Here is a 20,322-nt window from a genome sequence, read left to right as displayed (position 1 = left end):
GGGAGGTAGCATAGGAAGGCATGGCCCTTGATTGGTTAAGGGTAGCTTTGGTTTCAGCTGCCAAGAAACAATCCTACCCAGTGGTGAAGACTCTTACTTCAAATTTCTTCAGGAAAATCAAGCCCTTCTCATTGTTCCCTATAACATTTTGTTTTAACTTGGCTAGTGTTTATTCAAGTTGCTTAGCTTACAGCCCATTAGGTTTCATTCAGGAAGACTGTAATCAGGAGAGGGAGAGGGGGTGAGAGAGAATGAAAATTCCTATTAAATGGAAAAAACAAACAACTTTTTCCCCAGAATGCTTTTATTTTTCCTCTCACCTTAATTTGGTGCTATCTGGGGAAATGTTAAGTATAGAAGAATTTCATGAGAAAGGAATTTTTAAGAAATAATCAATAAAAGAACTTATACTTTTTGGCTGGGTACAGTGGCTCATGCCTGTAATACCAGCACTTTGGGAGGCTGAGGCAGGCAGATCACTTGAGCTCAGGAGTTCCGGACCAGCCTGGCCAACATGGTGAAACCCTGTCTCTACAAAAAACAAAAATAAAAAATTAGCCGGGCATGGTAGTATGCACCTGTAGTCCCAGCTATTTGGGGGGCTGAGGTGGGAGGCTTGCTTGAGCCTGAAAGGCGGAGGTCGCAGTGAGTGGAGACTACCCCACTACATTCCAGCCTGGGCTACAAAGCAAGATGTTGTCTCATACACACACACACACACACACACACACACAAAAGGTTTACAAGGACATTAAAAAATGTAATAAATGTTTAATTTACATTAACCTTTAAAAAATAAAGCTTCACTAATGTTTTGGCCTTTATTTTTACTGTAATAAAATATATATGACATAAAATTTACCGGGCTATAATTCACTGGCATTAAGTAGATTCATAATGTTATGAAACCACCACCACTATCCACTTCCTGAAGTTTTTCATCATTGCAAACAGAAACTCTGTACCATTAAACAAAACCTTCCCATTTCCCACTTCCCCTAGGCCACAGTAACTTCTATTCTTTTAGTCTCCATGACTTTGTCTATCCTAGGTAACTCATATAGGTGGAATCAGACAATATTTATCCTTTTTGGTCTGGTTTATTTCACTTAGCTTAATGTTTTCAATGTTTATCCATGTTGTAGCATGTATCAAGATTTCATTTCTTTTTAGAGATGAATTAGCTTCCATTGTATGTATATACAACATTTGTTTACCCATTTATCTGATGATGGACATTTGGGTTGTTCCTATCTTTTAGGTGTTATGAATGAATAGTGCTGTTATGAACATTGCTGTTCAAGTATCTTGGTGTTTTCAAGTTTTGGGGGTATATACCTAGAAGTGAAATTGTTGGGTCATATAGTAATTCTAGTTTAACTTTCTGAGGAACCACCAAACTATTTCCACTGTGGGTATATCATTACACATTCCCACCAACAATGCCCAAGTCTTTCAATTTCTACACATCTGCACCAACACTAGTTCTTTTCTTTTTTTTTTTTTTTTTTTAATAATAGCCAGCCTAATGCTGGTAAAGTGGTATCTTATTTTGGTTTTGATTTGCATTTTTCTAATGTCTAGTGGTGTTTAATACCTTTTTATGTGCTTATTGGCTGTTTATATATCTTCTTTGGAGAAATGCCTATTCAAGTCCTTTGCCCATTTTTAAATTGGACTGTTTTTTCATTGATCAGTTTTATATATTCTGAGTATTAATCTCTTATCAGATATATAATTTACAAATATTTCCTTCCATTCTATCAGTTGCCTTTTCACTCTGTTGATAGTGTCTTTTGATGTGCAAAAGCTTTAAATTTTGATAAAGCCCAATTTTTCCATTTTTCTTTTTTACTTGTACAACTAATATTCATTAACAGTGATGTATACTTACCACATGTCTATTTGTAGCTGGTGTAGAAGCTTTAAATTTTGATACAGCCCAATTTATCCATTTTTCTTTTTTACTTGTACAACTAATATTCATTAACAGTGATGTATACTTACCACATATCCATTTGTAGCTGGTGTAGAAGGTATCTTGTAGGAAAAGCAGGTGTTCCACATCATGGAAGGTTGACTTTGGTGTTTTCATGTAACTGATTACCCTAGTTTGTTGCAATGCATTGTGATTCAAGTGTTCCTTTATGTAAATTTTTAAATCACATATTTTTTATTGTATATTTTTACTCATATATTTACCAAATTAACATTTACAATTATGAAACAAATCACTCATGAAATATTTTACAAAGAAAAGTCAAAGGCAAGATAAAACTAATAATGCAAGCTGGAAGTAATAATAAGAGCATGGCAGAGTTGAGACTTCTACTACTACTAGGAGTTTTTTGACAGCCACATTAAAAGGATCTGACAAAGAGTCAGAATCATGCCTGGGAATAGCCACTGCTCTTCAGCCTGGCCAACACAGCAAGACCCCACCTCTAAAAAAATCACAAATCTCAATGCAATGATTTTTTTAAATGGACTTATCTCTACTACACTTAACAATGTATCAAACTCTAAGTATGTATTGTGTGTTAGGATATTAGTCAATGATAGTATGGAGATAATAACATTTTTAAAATATTAACATTATTTATGTTTATAATCTCATGAATGCTTTTTAAAATTATTGCATCTATAACATTGTAGATTTATATCACATAATACATAAATTAATATTTATATAAGCAATACTCATTGGGGACACATCCTCCAATTTTTTTTTTTTATTGGTGGGAGTATTTTAAAAACTTGGAAACCAGTGGTTTCCATTAAAAAAAAGTGAATTTACAGACATATTTGTCTATCAGCTTTTTCAGTTAGAAAACTGGCACACTTTTATGCCTAGAGCATTTTTTACTTTTAAAAAAGTAACATTGACTTTACTCCAGTCTGTTTGGCAAAAGTTCCGTGATGGATCACTGCAAAGACAGCAAAGGATTGGCACATTTGCTTTTAGTATTTATGTGAGAACAAGTGTACTTTTTCATCTGTGTTTATACAGAGTTTGTGTGTGTAGAGTTGAGTAATCCTTGTGACAAAACACTATAACCCCATGAGACTAATCTAATGCCAGAAGAAAATACTATAGCTGAGTTGAGTGACGAAAGCCATTCTGGACCTGAGTTGTGTTAATAGGGAAGAGAATTTTCTCAACGGTAACATTGTGGATAATCACAGTGAATCTGGGTTTCTCATTGTGCTATTCTTAGGCAACTCTGTTATCCAAGCTTATAGATTTGCTAGGGTCCTGGGTTACCCAGACATTTTCCCACTTGTGATTCTTCTGCTCATTTCACTGCTTATTAATATCCATTAAAGAGTTAACTGGGACAGGCATAGGAATTTTATCTGGAGGTTTTATTCCCTTATTGATTACATTGGCATACAATATTTGGATTATACATATATATTTTTTTATCCGTGTGGATCTTGACTTCAGAGCCATGGAAAATCAACTGCCAGTCAAACCTGCTTTCAAACCAATCATCTTAAAATCAACACAAGCTTTTCTGGTCATGTTTTAGGTGGCCACAGCTGTAAAACCATTTATGACAAACTCTGGAATTTTGACTTGACTTTGATAATAAACTTATGTACTTTGAAACTAGAAGGGCAACAAAGCCAGGCTAGACACTGAGAACATTTTCCACTTAAGATAGCATGAAATTAATAAAGAAGATAGCTTTCAGGTTGTATTTTAAGATAGCCTGAAATTAATAAAGAAGATAGCTTTCAGGTTGTATTTACTTACCTCTGCTAAAATCGGAAAGCTGGGCTGAGTTTATAGAATCGTGGAGTTAGAAGGGAACTTAAAGGACATCATACCTAGGTCCTACACAGAAGATTAGGGCAGACTTGGGGAATTCTTTCCTTATGGGCCAGATTATGAAGCCAAGTCTTCCTGAAGACTGTCTGTGGATATGCAAAGCAAAGGAAAAGAGATGAAAATGTAATCAGGTGGAGAACAATGATCTAAAGTTAGTAGAAACAGGGATTTGTCTAAAGCTGGAAGGAAGAGTTAATGGTAGAGGGTGGTGGGGTGGAGAAAGGTAAGAAACAAGGGAATGGTGACAACAGGATAAAAAATGAGGGGCAAAATAGGTTAGGTTAGGTGGTTCAAGGATGGCATTCACCAATGCTGGGCATGTGGTAGGATGCTTCTTCAGTGTGGAACCTTCCATCTAGCTAACATGAGGATTCTGCTTCACCTTATCTCACATTCCTGGCTCTGTTCTCCAGCTTTAAATACTTATTTTTACTCATTTCAATTTGGGGGATTCATTAAGATGGATGTTCCTCCTTGGCTTCGGATCGCCTTCATCATTGGAACCTTTCCTTTTCTCTGAAATTCTGGTTACCTAAAATTGAAAGAGCTTTTCATCGTCCCAGAGGGAGTGTTAACTCTCTTAATACAGAATCACCCTCTACAACATCCCTGAAGGACTGCCTTTTTGCCATTCCAGATGACCATATCTACTTGACTGTCTCATGTCATGGAAACTCTACATTATAGATTGCCAGCACCTTGAATTGTTCAACTTCAGAGTTGATTTTCAACTAGCTGAGTCCTTCCTTTATCACATCCATCTCCTCCTCTGGCTTTCTCATTCTTTTCTTTTAAAAAATTATTATTATTTATTATTTTTAAATGACACATAATTGCATATATTTGTGGGACCCAATATGATATTTCAGTACATATATATAATGTGTACTGATTGAATCATGGTAATTAGCATATTCATCACCTCAGACATTTATCATTTCTTTGTGTTGAGAACATTCAAAATCCACTCTTGTAGCTATTTGAAAATATGCAAGAAATTCTTTTTTTTTTTTTTGAGACAGAGACTCACTCTGTCACCCAGGCTGGAGTGCAGTGGCGTGATCTCTGCTCACTGCAACCTCCGCCCCCCTGGGTTCAAGCAATTCTCCTGCCTCACCCTCCCGAGTAGCTGGGACTATAAGCGCCTGCCACTGTGCCCAGCTAATTTTTGTATTTTTAGTAGAGATGGGGTTTCACCATGTTGGCCAGGATGGTCTTGATCTCTTGACCTCGTGATCTGCCTGCCTCAGCCTCCCAAAGTGCTGGGATTACAGGCATGAGCCACTGTGCCCAGCCACAATAAATTCTTGTTTATTGTAGTCACTCTACAGTGCTATAGAACACTAGAATTTATTCCCTCTATCTAGCTGTACTAGATTTGTTAACCATCCGTGTCTATCCTCCTCTTCCCACTACCCTTCCTAGCCTACAGTAGCCACTATTCTACTCTTTACTTGTAGGAAATTAACTTTTTTTTTTTTTTATAGCTTTCTCATGTAAGTGAGAACATGTGCTTGGCTTATTTCACTTAAAATAAATTCTTCCAAGCTCATTTATGTTGCAGTGAATGACAGAATTGTTCTTTTTTTCTATCACTAAGTAGTATTCCATTGGGCATGTACACCATAGTACATATTTTCTTTATTCATTCATCTGTTGATGGACACTTAGGTTATTCCATATCTTGGCTATTGTGAATTGTGCTCCAATAAACATATATGCAAAATAGTACTGCAATAAAGATATCTCTTCAACATATTGATTTCCTCTTCTTTGGATTAATGCCCAGTATTGGGGTGGCTGGATCATATAGTAGTTCTATTTTTAGCTTTTTGAGGAAACTCCATACCGTTTTCCATAATGGCTGTACTAATGTACATCCCTCCCAACAGCGTATGAGTTCCCTTTTCTCTATCCTCACAAGCATTTTTTTTTTTTTTGGTCTTTTTGATAATAGCTATTCTAACTGGGGTGAAATGCTGTCTCATTGTGGTTTTGATTTCCATTTCTCTGATGATTAGTGGTATTCAGCATTTTTTTATATACCTGTTGGCTATTTGTATATCTTCTTTTGAGAGATATCTGTTCAGCCCATGGTCCACTTTTTAACCTATATATATATATATTTGTTGTTGTTGTTGAGTTATTTGAGTTTCTTGTATATTCTGAATATTCATCCCTTGTGGGATGAATAGTTTTCAAATGTTTTCGCTTGTGCTGAAGGTTGTCTCTTCATTCTCTTAATTTTTCCTTTGCAGTTAAGAAGCTTTTTAGTTTGGTATAATCTCATCCGTCTATTTTTGCTTTTATTGCCTGTGCTTTGAGGTCTTCATAAAATCTTTGCCCAGATCAATGTCCTAAAGCATTTCTCCTGTTGTTTTCTTCTAGTAGCTTCATGGTTTTGAGTGTTACATTTAAGTCTTTAATGCATTTTGAGTTGACTTTTGTATATGGTGGGAGATAGAGGCCTAGTTTCATTTTTCTGCTTATGGATATCCAGCTTTCCCAGCATCATTTATTGAAAAGACTGTCCTTTCCCCTAATGAGCATTCACAGAGTCTTTGTAGAAAGTCAGTTGGCTGCAAATAGGTGGATTTATTTCTGGGTTCTCTATTCTGTTCCATTGGTCTTTCTGTTTTTATGCCAGTACCATGCTATTTTGATTAATCTAGCTTTATACTATATTTTAAGTCAGGTAGTGTGATACCTTCAGATTTTTTCTTTGGATTATTTGAGGTCTTTTGTGGTACTCTATGAATTTTAGGATTTTTTTCTATTTCTGTGAAGAATGTTATTGGTACTTGATAGGGATTGCACTGGATCTGTAGATCACTTTTTGTAGGATGGGCATTTTCACAATATTAATTATTTTACTCCATGAACATGGTATGTCTATTTTTTGGATTTTTTTCAATTTCTTTATTAGCATTTTCTAGTTTTCCTTGTAGAGATGTTTTCCCTCCTTGGTTATATTTATTCTTGTATTCTTTTTATAGTTATTATCAGTAGGATTGCTTTCTTGATTCTATTTCTATTAGTCTGTTGTTGGTGTCTAGAAACACTGCTGATTTTTGTATGTTGATTTTGTATCCTGTAACATTACTAAATTTATTTATCAGTTCTAAGAGTTTTTGGTGGAGCTTTTAGGGTTTTCTATGTCTATACACATGTTGTCTGCAAACAGAAACAATTTGACTTCCTCCTTTTCAACTTGGATGCTCTTTATTTCTTTTTCTTGCCTAATTGCTTGGGTTAGGACTTCCAGTTCTGTGTTGAATAAAAGTAGTGAGGGTAAGCATTTTTGTCTTGCTTCAGTTCTTAGAGAAAAAGCTTTTAGCTTTCCACACTTAGTGTGATGTTTACTGTGGTTTTGTCATATGTGGTCTTTATTGTGTTGAGGTATGGTCCTTCTATACCTAGTTTGTTGAGTGCTTTTATCACGAAGGGATGCTGAATTTTACCAATTTTTTTTGTATCTATTAACATGACCATATATTTTTTCCCTTGATTCTGTTGATATATCACATTTATTTATTTTTGTATGTTGAACCATCCTTTCATTCCTATGATAAATTCTACTTGATTATGATGAATGATCTTTTTAATGTGCTGGATTTGGTTTGTTAGTATTTTGGTGAAGATTTTTGCATCTGTGTTCATTGGAGATATTGGCCCATAGTTTTCTTTTTGGTTGTTTTTTCTTTGTCTGGCTTTAGTATCAAGGTAATGCTGACCTTATAAAATGAGTTTGGAAGATCTCCTTTTTCTTCAGTTTTTTGGAAGAATTTAAGAATAATTGGTTTTAGTTCTTCTTTAAATGTTTGGTCGAATTCAGCAGTGAAAACTTCAGTTCCTGGATTGGCCTTTGATGGGAGACTTTTAATTACTGGTTTAATCTCATAAATAATAATTGATCTGGTTAGGTTTTCTAAATTTTTTTGTTCAATCTTAGTAGGTTGTATGTGTCCAGAAATTTATTCACTTTTGTGAGGTTCTCTAATTTGTTGGTATGTAGTTGTTCATAGTAGTCTCTAATAATCCTTCATATTTCTGTGGTATCAGTTGCAATGCCTCCTTTTTCATTTCTGATTTTATTTACTTAGGTCTCATCTTTCTTTTCTTGGTTAGTATAGCTAAAAATTTGTTGATTTTGTTTATCTTTTCAAAAAAATCGACCATTTTGTTTCATTGATCTTTTACATATTTTAAAATCTCAATTTCATTTATTTCTGCTCTGATATTCATGATTTCTTTTCTTTCATGATTTTGGATTTGTTTTGTTCTTACTTTCCAGTTCCTTCAGATGCACTGTTTGGTGGCTTATTTGACACTTCTCTGGTTTTTTGATGGAGGCTTTTATTGCTATAAACTTCCCTCTTAACACTGTTTTTGCTGTATCCCATAGGTTTGGATATACTGTGTTCCCATTTTCATTTTTTTTTTTAAAAATTTAAATTTTCTTTTAAATTTATTCATTTGCCATTGGTAGTTTAGAAGCATGTTGTTTAACTTCTATATATTTGTACAGTTTTGAAAGCTCCTTTTGTTATTGATTTCTAGTTTTATTTCATTGTCATCAGAAAAGATACTTGATATGATTTAAATTCTGTTAAATTTGCTGATACTTGTTTTGTGGCCTACCATGTAATCTATTCTGGACACCATTTCATGTGCTGATTAAAACATGTATATTTTATAGCTATTGGATTAAATATTCTGTAAATATCTGTTTGGACCATTTGGTTGAAAGTGCAGTTTAAATCCAATGTTTCTTTGTTGGCTTTCTCTCTAGATGGTCTGTTCAATGCTGACAGTTGCACATTAAAGAACACACAACTATTATTGTATTGGGGCCTATCTCCCCCTTTAAATCTAATATTTACTTTACATATCTGAGTGCTCTGGTGCATATATCTTTATCATTATATTCTCTTGTTGAATTGATCCTTTTATCATTAGATAATGAACTTTTTTTGGTCTCCTTTTAAAGTTTTTGACTTAAAGTCTGTTTTACCTGATGTAAGTATAGCTAGCTACTCCTTCTTGCCTTTGATTTCTGTTTTAATGGAATATCTTTTGCCATTCTTTCACTTTTAGTCTATATGTGTCTTTAGAAGCAAGATGAGCTTCTTATAGGCAGCATACAGTTAGGTCATGTTTTTTAATTCATTCAGCCAGTCTAATTTTTTTTTAAGTGGGATATTTAATCAGTTTACACTGATGGTTATTATTGATTGATGAGGACTTACTCCTATCATTTTGTTAATTCTTTTCTTTTTTTCTTTCTTTTTTTTTGAGACAGTCTTGCTCTGTCTGTCGCCCAGTCTAGAGTGCAGTGGCACGATCTCGGCTCACTGCAACCTCTGCCTCCTGGGTTCAAGTGATTCTCCTGCCTCAGCCTCCCGAGTAGCTGGGATTACAGGTGCCCAACACCACACCCGGCTAATTTTTGTATTTTTAGTAGAGACAGGGTTTCACCATGTTGGCCAGGTTGGTCTCAAACTCCTGATCTCAAGTGATCTGCCTGCCTTGCCTCCCAAAGTACTGGGATTATTTATAGGCATGAGCCACCATGCCTGGCCTTTTCTTTTATTCTTTTTTTTTTTTTTTTTTTTTTTTAAGCTCTGACTGGGTAATTTCAAATGACCTGTCTTCAAACTCAGAGACTCTTTTTTTCTGCAATCAAATCTGCCATTGAAGCTCTCTGTTGTATTTTTTATTTTGTTCACTGAATTCTTCAGCTGCAAAATTTTTGTTTGATTCTTTTTTATATATATCTCTTTGTTAATTTTTTTATTCATATCATAAAATGTTTTTCTGATTCTATAGAATTGTCTATCTGTATTTTCTTGTATATTGTTGAGTTTTCTCAAGATTGTTATTTTGAATTTCTTTTCTGACAATTCATTGATTTCCATTTTATGGGGGTCTGTTATTAGAGAGTTATTACATTCCTTTGTTCGTGTCATATTGCCTTGGTTTTTCATGTTTCTTGTGTCCCTGCATTGAGGCCTATGCATCTGGTGGAATAATCTCCTCTTCCAAACTTTCTAGAGTGGCTTTTGCAGAGAAAGACTTTCACTTGCAGTTAGGTCTTAGTGTGCCAGTTGGGAAGGGTCTGGTGACTCTGTTTTGGGGTAGTTGCAGTGGTATAATCTCTGTGCCATATCTTCAGCTGTGTTCAATGTCAGCAATAATTGTGGATGTCTCAGGGGCCTAGGCCATAGAAGTTTGTGGCAGTGGCAGTGGCACTGGCTGTTGATGTCCTAGGTGGTAAAGTATTTTGGGGTCCTCCTCTTCTTGTTTTTTCCACAATAAATAGACTTACTCAAAGGGATCCTTCTTGGTGTCAGGTGTGACACAGCCTACAAGTAGCTGCAGTGGTGCTGGTTTCCAGGTACAGGGTGCTTGGAAAGGCTGTGGGGCCAGGGTTCTAGGCTCAGAGTCTCAACAAACTTATTGTGACACCTGGGTCTTGGGGCATATTTGCTCTCTGTAGCTGGGTTTGGTGTAGGTTGCCCACAGGGCCAGGATCTGTGACTCTAAGATACCCATTAGCAGCTCAGTCCCAGGGCTGAGTTGCAGCTCTGACTCTATTACTGGGAGACAGAGCATAGCACTGGCATGATGCTAGGGAGGAAGGGTTGCTCTGGAGGTTTGAGCCCAAGGAACAGTGCATGGCTGCAACTTGGGAACCTGAGCCAATGGGGCTCAGTGGCAACTCAGGTCCCAAGGGAAAAGGCATCATGTAGTGGTGGCTCTAGACCCTGAGATGATGTGGCGTGGCACTATTCCAGACTCTGTGAGTCCAGGTGGAACAGCAGCAATTAGAATGGTGGAGCACTGTTGTTGTTTGGGCCCTGGGGTGGGGGCAGAGAGCAGCACAACTATGACTCAACTCTCTGTGGAGAGTATTGTCTCAGCAGGTGAGACTCTAGGGGGCTAGTCCAACCACAGGAAAGCAGGGTACTAGAATTGTTTAGCCTATAGGGTGGGGTGTCTCAGCTCAGCCACTGCTGTGTTTCTCTGTGATGTCCGCTACTACATTAGCTCAGCCCTGGGATATAGGAAGCTACTTCAGCTTTAGTACTATGGTACATGACCACTCTGGGTGGCCAAAGCACCTTTTTCTGGGAGGTAGGTTGCTGCTTCAACTTAGGCGCTGGGCAAGAGTGCCTGCCCTAGGTGGCCACCGCACTGTTTCCCCAGGAGGGAATGTACTGCTTCAGCTTCAGCTGAAGGGGGTGGGATGCAGCATAGGGGGCAGGGGACAGACGGACTGGGAAATGTAGATGGAGTGGTTTTGCCAAAATACTGTTTCCTCAGGTTGGAGTGTGCAGCTTTAGCTCAAGCTCCAAGGGGCAGGACATAGCAGCAACTAGGAGAGTAGATGTGGCAGCTCTGTGCCAAGGCAGTTTCCTTGGGAGGCAGTACTTCAGCTTAGGTCCCTAGGGGCAGGGCAGAGCAGCCACTGGGAGTGGTAGATAGAGTTGTTCTGTGAAAGCACTGTTAGCCTGGGAAGGAGTTCATATCTTCAGCTCCAGTCTGAGGAGTTTGGGAAGGCATAGGTGGAGTGACTCCACTGCTGCTTGGCCACATAGGAAAAGGCATAACAGTTAGCAGCTCAGCTTGGGGATGTTGGCTACTGGGCAGGAGTGGTTCAGCAGTGGCTTAGCCTCTGGCATGAAGGGGTGTCATGGCTATTACCCTCTCCCCCTGGAAAGACACGCTGCAGCAGTAATTTCAGAGCAGTAGTTGTACAGGCTACAGGGGGCAGGGTATAGTGTCAGCTCCTTCTCTGAGGGGAACACAGTTGTGTGGACTCCAGGCAGTTCTCTCAGTCAGGCTTAGTGCCTGTGAGGACTGTAGGGGACCCTAGGGGTGAGGACAGTAGGTGCCCAAGGTGTTGCTGGGGGATGCTGGGATTGTCTTGCCTACCTTTTCCTCATAAGGAGAAGTTTCTTCTGGTTCTTAGCTGATCCTGGCAGAGGGATGGAGTGGTGGAGGCCAGGTGTTTCCTTCTGTTCTCTATGTGTCTATCCTGAGTTTCTGTGCTCATCGGAGTCTCTGTTACTTTTTTTAAATGTGCTTTGACATTTTCCTTTAGTTATTTTTATTAAACTTTAGTTGTTTATTCACCATTTTGCTGTCTTTGTTGGGGGGGATGAGTACTAGGGGATTCTAGTCAGCCATCTTGCTGACATCATTTCTCTCTCATTTTTTAGCTCCAGTGAACCTGCTTCTTGACTTTACTGAACCCCTAAGGTTATGATCCTTTCATTTTTCTCTCAACCTATGAACCATCTTTGGCTTCATATACTCATTTACTTAGGATCCCATTATCTATTACCCAGCATCACCCTTAACAGCAGTTTCAACTTCTTTGGCTCCTTCTCTGTGTTCATCCTGTAATTTTCCTGTGGTCAGTCCCTGACACCATGGAATGATCAGGCCCCTCCCATCAGAGAATCTTACTCACTTATAGGACCAAGTAAGACAGGGCTCTTCTGCCCAACAGGCAACATAACCTTTGCCTATGCCCCTCAAGACCCTAGCACTTCTCTGATATCTTTGTCAACTTGTGACATTGTCCAAAGATGCAATCTCAACAAGTGAGGCATTTGAACTTTTGGTTTCCACTCAGGGATGTAGAGAGCTAGGTTGAGTATCATTCCTACTCTTTTTGTTTTGTTTTGCTTTGTTTTTTGTTTTTATTTTTTTGAGATGGAGTTTCACTCTTGTTGCCCAGGCTGGAGTGCAATGGTGTGATCTCGGCTCACTGCAACCCCTGCCTCCTGGGTTCAAGTGATTCTCCTGCTTAAGCCTCCCAAGTAGGTGGGATTACAGGCATGTGCCACTACATCCGGCTAATTTTGTATTTTTTTAGTAGAGACGGAGTTTCTCCATGTTGGTCAGGCTGGTCTCAAACTCCTGACCTCAGGTGATCCACCCACCTCAGCCTCCCAAAGTGCCGGGATTAGAGGCGTGAGCCACCGTGCCCAGCCCATTCCTAACTCTTTAAACAAAAATGTAGCCAGGCAAATCTCAGATTCATTACTCTTCTTGAACCCAACAGAGAGCTGAGGTTTCAGAGCAACTGAGTATTATGAAATCTAAACATAGACTTGCTCCTGTTGGGTGAGATGGGAGGCAAGCACTTGGTCGCCTGGGGTAAATACAGTCAGAAGCTGGTAAGAATTTAGCTGTAATATTTAATAAACTGGTGGAGGCTGAATGTGGAATTACAGGAAAGTGTAGAGCCCCAGGAGGCTGCAAATATGTGGAAGTTCACACTCCATTGCGGGCTTTTTCTCTATGTATCTCGCCAGGTGCTTAGAAGAAATATTTGTAAGAGTCTTGAGAAATGTCCCTCACGGTGCAGTCCTCAGAGATAGGTAGAGCTGCCTCTTGAGGACAGACATGAAACTCTACCAGTACCTGTCTTCATGATTTCTTGTAGAGAACAAAACATTGATATTAAGAGGCAGAGGGAGAGGAAGTCAACAAACACTATTGCCTTGGTAAAAACCCATCATAGCTGGGGGATGGGAACAGAAAAAAGTCACCTATCCCTGGCAGAGGAAAGGCACATGTACCAGGCCAAGAAATACAACTTGGGTAAGGGCACAAGCACTGAGAAAGCCACACCCTGAAGCCCAGATACTTAGTTTCTGCCTAAGACTGAGACTTCACAAACCACTGTCTCCAACCATCAAGCCAACAAGCACAGAGTAATAAGAAGCAGTAGAATGTACCTGGGAGAGTTTCAAAAGCATGAGACACACCCACTGTGAGGCACAGTGCAAAAGAAAGACCTAGAGCTGAGTGAAGCAAACATTGGGAAAAATCCTCTGGCATGCCAGCTTGCACCTCAAACCCAGAGTATCATTAGAGAAATTTGAGGCTTGTGGTGCACTGCGGGTAACCATAGCAACAACAAACTGAAGCATAATTTCTGACCAGATTAATTCGACCTCCTGCACTAAAGGCTTAGGAAAAGTAAAGACATGTCCATTTCTACTCATAAAAAGCATATACCATAGCCCTATTCTCTTCAGTAAGATGTCTCACTTAGACTCTCCAAAAAAAAAAATAGAGGTTTTTCTTGAAAGAAAAAGGTAAACAAAAACAACCCATTGCCAAGAGACAAAGCAATCATCAGGACTATACTCAGATTTGACACAGATGCTATAGTTCTCTAAAAGGGTATTTAAAATAACAATGATTAGTATGTCAAAGGCTCAATGGCAGAGATTGACAAACTTTTTTCTCTAAAGGGCCAGACAGTAAATATTTAGGCTTTGTGGGCCACATATGAACTGTTACATATTATTATTATTTTTTAAAGTGTTTTTAAACTTCTAAAAAATGTAAAAACCCTTCTAAGTGCATAAGTCTTACGAAAACAGGCCACTGGCTGGATGTTGTCCACAAGACCTGGATCTGCCCATCTATATCTAGAAATTATAGAAATGAAAAAAATATATAATAACAGAGATGAAGAATACCTTTGATAGACTCATCAGTAGATATGACAAGCTAAGGAAAGAATCAGTGAACTTGAAGTCAACTTGAAGATAGGTCAATAAAAATTACCTAAATTGAAACCCAAAGAGAAATAAAAAAGTAAAAAAAAGCGAGACAAAACAAATGAAAATAAAACCAAAACAAAACACCCTATTGCATCTCAGACATGTGGGATAACATGTCTTAGAGAGAGACAGAGAACAAGCCAGCAGAAATTTTCAAAGAAACAATGGCCAAGAATTTCTCAAATTTACAAATAGATGCAAGAAGCTCAGAGTAAACCAAGCAGTAAAAATACAAAGAAAACCCCCAAACAACACCCCATCATACTCCATATCCTATACTAATGTTCAAACTAGTGAAAAATGGAAGCATCTTACTTACTGAAGTCTGTTGATGGCTTCTGGGGAAAAGCTGCGGTATCTGCTCACATTGGGTAGTGGGAAAGGAGCAAGGAGGTTTTGCATGGACCAGTGATTGGAGCAAGGAAGTCAGCAGCACATTTAAAGAAAATGTTTAACTGAACCGTCCTGAGATTTTTTTCAGAATAGCTTGCTTAGGTGTCTGTAGGTCACCTCATAAACAGAGAAACTACCTTTCTTATCTATCTAAATTCTGGAAAAAGATAACCAGGCTCTGGCCAAATGTGGTAACATGACAGAAATGGAGATGGAGATGACCAGGAGATCCAGGATAAACAGCCACCCATGACCTTGGTCCCATGCTCTGCATCATATCCATTTTGTTTAGGCTAAAAGAGAAAGAAAGGAAAAAGAATGCTTGAGCAGGGCTCCAGAGCTCAGAAGTAAATCTTCCACAGTCATAACCAAACCAGGTTTCTTTGTTTCCTGTTTAGAAAGCAGGCGCTGAGTCAGGAATCTGGGCTCCCCCAGACAGGAACATGCTTAATGAACATTTAGCGTACTTTCAACATAGACCAGACTCCAGAGCTGGTTTTTCTTTAGCCCTGATGGAGGGCTAAGTCCATGCTGTTGTGGACAAGAATTGCTCTCAAATGGCTTTCAAAAAGGAACAGCTCAGACTCTGGGCTAAGCTAAGAGCCTGCTCTCTTTGACCCCATGCCAGGCTGTCTGACTGCTGCATAATAATGTCCCTAACAATATATGATCTCTAACCCAGCCATGACCTTCACATTGGCATCATTTTACTTGTTATTGTTCATCTGCCTTTTGCATTTCCCACAGCAGCTATTCTAATTCTTCAAAATTATTTAATTTTATTACTTCACTACATGTACTTCACTCTTAATGGATGATCATGCTTCCTACTTCACAGAAAACAGAGACTCACTGCTCAGACAATAACAACGTGTCATATGTATTGCACCTCTTATACACAAGGTAGTGCTTTTGCTCTTCTCACAAATGATCTCATTAATATTAACATTACCTTAACATAGACTTATTATTCCCTCCTTTCTAGAAGATAAAAAGCCTTTGAGAGGGTTCAAACTTAGGTCTGAGACACCACTTAGCCTCTGCTTTTTAAAAATTACCTTTCTGCTTCTTCTAGGAAACAAAACATATCAAAACAAAAATTGTTCCAAACCAAACCTTCTTTCTGATCTGCTGTAGATATCTTTTAATAGATATCTTTTTAACTTAAAGTTTAAAAATACTTTGGCAAGGTAAAACTAAATAGAAATTGCATTCAAGTGCAAACAGTTGATATAGACATGTTTCTGCAAGCAGATTTGAATGAAGGGGGGAAAGGGGAGGTAAGAGGGAAGATGGGGAGAGAATGGGAGAGGGAGACCATAGAGGAAGGCCCCGACGCATGAGAAGAGGAAGTTGGGGGAACCAAATACAAACATAGAGTGCTTCACAATTTAACTGAGCACTGGCCCTGTCTGTCTGTAACTGAAGATGCAGAACTATCTAGGAAAGAAGAAGAGAGAACCAAGGCATTTCCCTTAAAAAAGGAACAGTGACAAGAAAGAGAACAACTTGTGTTAAAGGTACCATATTAAAGGTCATCTTAGGTTTTCAGAACATGGCCTGCCATCTCGATCGGTATCTGTGCCAAAGTATTAGCTGATATTTTATTTGGCAACAAAACCAACCCAAATATTCATTTATGCAGGGGTGCCCTCAGTGCTTAGATGGTAGCTTGGCCAAATTGAAGGGCCACATTGGTTTCCAGAGGAAACATTCTCTCTCTCTCTCTCTGTTTTTTTTTTTTTTTTTTTTTTTTTTTTTTTTGCTTGATGAATTGTGGAGTCATTCATTCACCAGAGTGTAAAGTAAGAAAAACTAATTATATTTAAATGAACACTTGGCATTTGGTTCAGCAACCTAATGTGACCTGGAGTCATTTTAAAGACCTCACTTTTTCTCTGGAAAAGGAGCTGTCTTTCTGAGGACCAGACCCTGCAGAAGGAGCTGTCTTTCTGTGGACCAGACCCAGGTCCAATTTCTCTTTTAGCTCTTACTTACATTGAATTAAATCCTAATTAAAAGTAGACTGCTCAGCTGTGTGTCTCCTGGAATGGATCTCTTCCAGGACTGAAACATTCTCATTTAGTGAGATGTCTTCTTGTTATTGCATATAAAGTTACTAATGCTTTCCTGGGAGTCTATATATAAAATTTATGTTAAGTGTGTATTCATCCATAGACTAACTTGAGTGGCTATTTTCTCATTAAGGCAAACTCTTAGCTGATACTTTACAGAAGTTTTATTCTCAAGGATTACTTCTGGACACTGGAAATCTTAATTTTTTTCATATTGAATTTTATGTAAACCAATTGGTTATTTCTAAGCTTATTTATGGATTGTTTTGCTGTTTATAGTCCTAATTAGGAAATGTGTTAAACCAATTGTCCACAAAGTGTGAATCAGTAATATAACTCTTTGTAGAGTGTGAATGTGAGCTAGGGAGATTTCATAGAGAGATGATTCTCCTGCTGTTCTCTTAGGCATCCATTTTGCTTTGTGTGAAGATTTCTCCTGGTCTTTCTGAAGCACAGAACCAAAGTAAAGGGAACTAACTGGAGCTCAGAGTTAATCCTATGTCCAAGGAACAAATGTAAGCTAATTGTTCTACCAGGGGTTTGAACCCATGACCTAGGTCTCATTATAGTAAACTCAAACCAACTGAGCTAATAAAGGAGAAACCTGATGTCAGGTCTATAGCAATACATGGTGCTACATCATGCCAGCATCACTGCTTCCATTGTTACTGTTAACCAGAGCACTTTTGGGGAAAACCTCCTTAGAAGTTTCTGAGATATCTGACCAAGTCAAAGAATTGGTCAGAATTCAACAGCATAGATTTGATGTCATGTCAAAATCACAGAGAATGGTAATACTCTCTGGACTTAGTGAAATAGCTGCTGGTACTTTCAAAACAGAAGGAGAGATTTATTTTCTATCACATATGCCACAATGAAAAAATGTCACAACATACTGGAACTACTGCCCACATCAGTCAGTTCCAGAGGGAAAGCGAGAATTGATTTTCTAATAATTTGTCAAACTGGGCATATCCGAAGTGTACTATTTTTTCATTCTTTTAATCAGAAATATTTATTGAGCCTTTTCTCTGTGGCAGGAATTATCATAGGCAACAAGGATATAGAAATGACCAAGTTGGACAAGGCCTGGTTCCCATGCAGCCAATATAGTAGGGGAAGATAATAAATACATAAGCAAATAAGCAAGAATTTATTATTCAATGTGAACAGTACATAATTTCTCAAATTTCAAAAATATATTCCTTTATCTCTCTAATTTTGTACATAAAGTACATACATACATAATTCTATTAGAGGCACAAAGTGTTGAAAATTATAGGTAAGTTGCTGTAGATGTGGTCCGTTAATAGGGTGAGATGAAAGCTTTCTACAATACCATAATTGAAATAATGTCAGCATTTTTGCAGTTTTTATTAATGAGTTTAGCTTTGAAACCACTCATACTTGCATCTGAACCCTGCTTCCTCTGTTTGTTAGCACTATGACTTAAGGCAAGTAGTTTTTTTTGTTTGTTTTTTGTTTTTAACTTTTCTGAGTCTCAGTTTCCTGGTCTGGAAAATAATGCAGGTTTGCTGTATTAAATACTGTAGTAGAATATAAGTAAAATGCATGGCACTTAGCAGGTACTCAAGAAACAGTTCCTCTATCCAAAGGAGAAAAACATCTTGCACACTCACAATTACCAGGTGTAACTTATTTTGACTGTTAGGTACAAAGACTTTAGAACTACACTAAATAATTTGAGCTATGTTACTTAGCAGAATGATTTTGTTAAAATACATAAAATTTCCTCAAGAATATTATTGGCTTTAGATACAAAGGCAGTTCCATCACAACCCTGCTTTGCAAGATAAAATGAACATTTGCTAAATCATATTTAACCTTTCACTAGTGATTTACAGCAGTCTTTATCTGTAGATATTTTTCTTCCAACTTTTCGAAGTTGGGGAATAGAGCAGACAATAGCTTAAGGAGAGCAGCGCATGTTTAACTGAGAACTTTTCATCTCTCTGCTCTGATCTAAGCATTCCTTTTTCAGGTAGAGGCCTGGTATTTGAAAAGCAAAGGCATCAAGTTTCTTGGCACTCTGTAGCTTGAAACATTCATCAAAATAAACCCCAGGAGCTGGGGCCTGCAGCAGCCTTTGGAGATTAGAAGAATGCCATACATGCGGTGAGGGGTGTGGGAGAGGGGCGATGATTGCGCCTGAGGAAACGCGTTCTGGAGGTTTCTGTGCTCCACCCTGGCTGTCTATTAGTAACAAAAGACTTGCCTTCCTCAGCCCTAGGCATCTGGCTCTATCCCCAGATGCTGCTCTGAAGTCAGAGTAAAAAACAGAGGAAATATCTGGGTGCTTTAGATTCAATAATGCTCGGTATAGCAATAATGTTGATAATAGTAATCATATTAGTTATAATCATAAATATTTGTTATATAAATTATAAATGTAAATAATATGATTAATAATTGTATTAAATAAAATAGTTTCTATAATAATAAAAACATTAGCATTACAAAAATAATAACATTTTGGCGTACGTTGTGCTAAATCTCTGTGGACTTCAGTGGGGGTGGCAATAGGTTCAATGGGGGAGCCAGTGAAGGAGACACAAGGTTTTACTAGGCGGATCTTACATACAGGGGGGAGAGTCTATGGCGGGGATCTTACAGACAGAGGAGAGAGTCCAGTGGCACTGGGCTGGGCAGAAGAACAGCAACCCCTTGTAAAAAGCATATAGTTTATATAGCATTTTCACTTAACACCCTCCCTCAAACAACCTCCACCTGGCAACCTTCATTTAACCCAAAACAAAGGGCCTGGATCCCCAGTATGGCCTGCATTCCACGGTTAGGGCGGGGGCCTGGGGCTCAGATGTTCCTCATAGGTAAGGAATGGATCTCCTGGTTGGCCCCTCCCAGATTCCTTAGCTCAGGACTGGGAACACATTCAGGTGCGTCAGCCACGCAGGGTCATTCTCGGTGTGCTTAAGTCAAGTTATTGCTGTCAGGTGCGTCTACCATGCAGCATATTTACTAAGAACTTCACACACATCTCTTTGAAACTCTAAGCAAAATATTTTTGATTCAAGTGCTATTATTTCTCCATTTCACAGAAGAGGAAACTGAGACAAAGTGAAGTTACTTCCCCCAAATCACCTAACAGGTAAGTGAAGGAATTGGGATACAAACTCAGGCAGTAAAACTCTGAAATCTCAGTTCTATGTTACATACGTTGACAAATCTATATTCAGCTTTATTTTCTATTATTGATCCAATGACTTGAAATATAAGCAACATGTTCAATTGTGATCAAGGATGGCAAAATAGCAACATTCGCCTCTGAGTCACTCTGTTTTCCCAGAATCTGTGCAGAAAATGTACATTTCCCCGTCCACCCTAGTTGGTGCTGCATTCAATTAGCAAATACAGTAAATCAATTGAGTAAAAAGTAGCACTTGTGACT

Source organism: Pan troglodytes, chromosome 13 (genome assembly GCF_028858775.2).
Source record: "Pan troglodytes isolate AG18354 chromosome 13, NHGRI_mPanTro3-v2.0_pri, whole genome shotgun sequence".
Lineage (NCBI taxonomy): Eukaryota > Metazoa > Chordata > Mammalia > Primates > Hominidae > Pan > Pan troglodytes.
The sequence above is the reverse complement of the archived record's forward strand: the minus strand, read 5'-3'. Positions refer to the sequence as shown.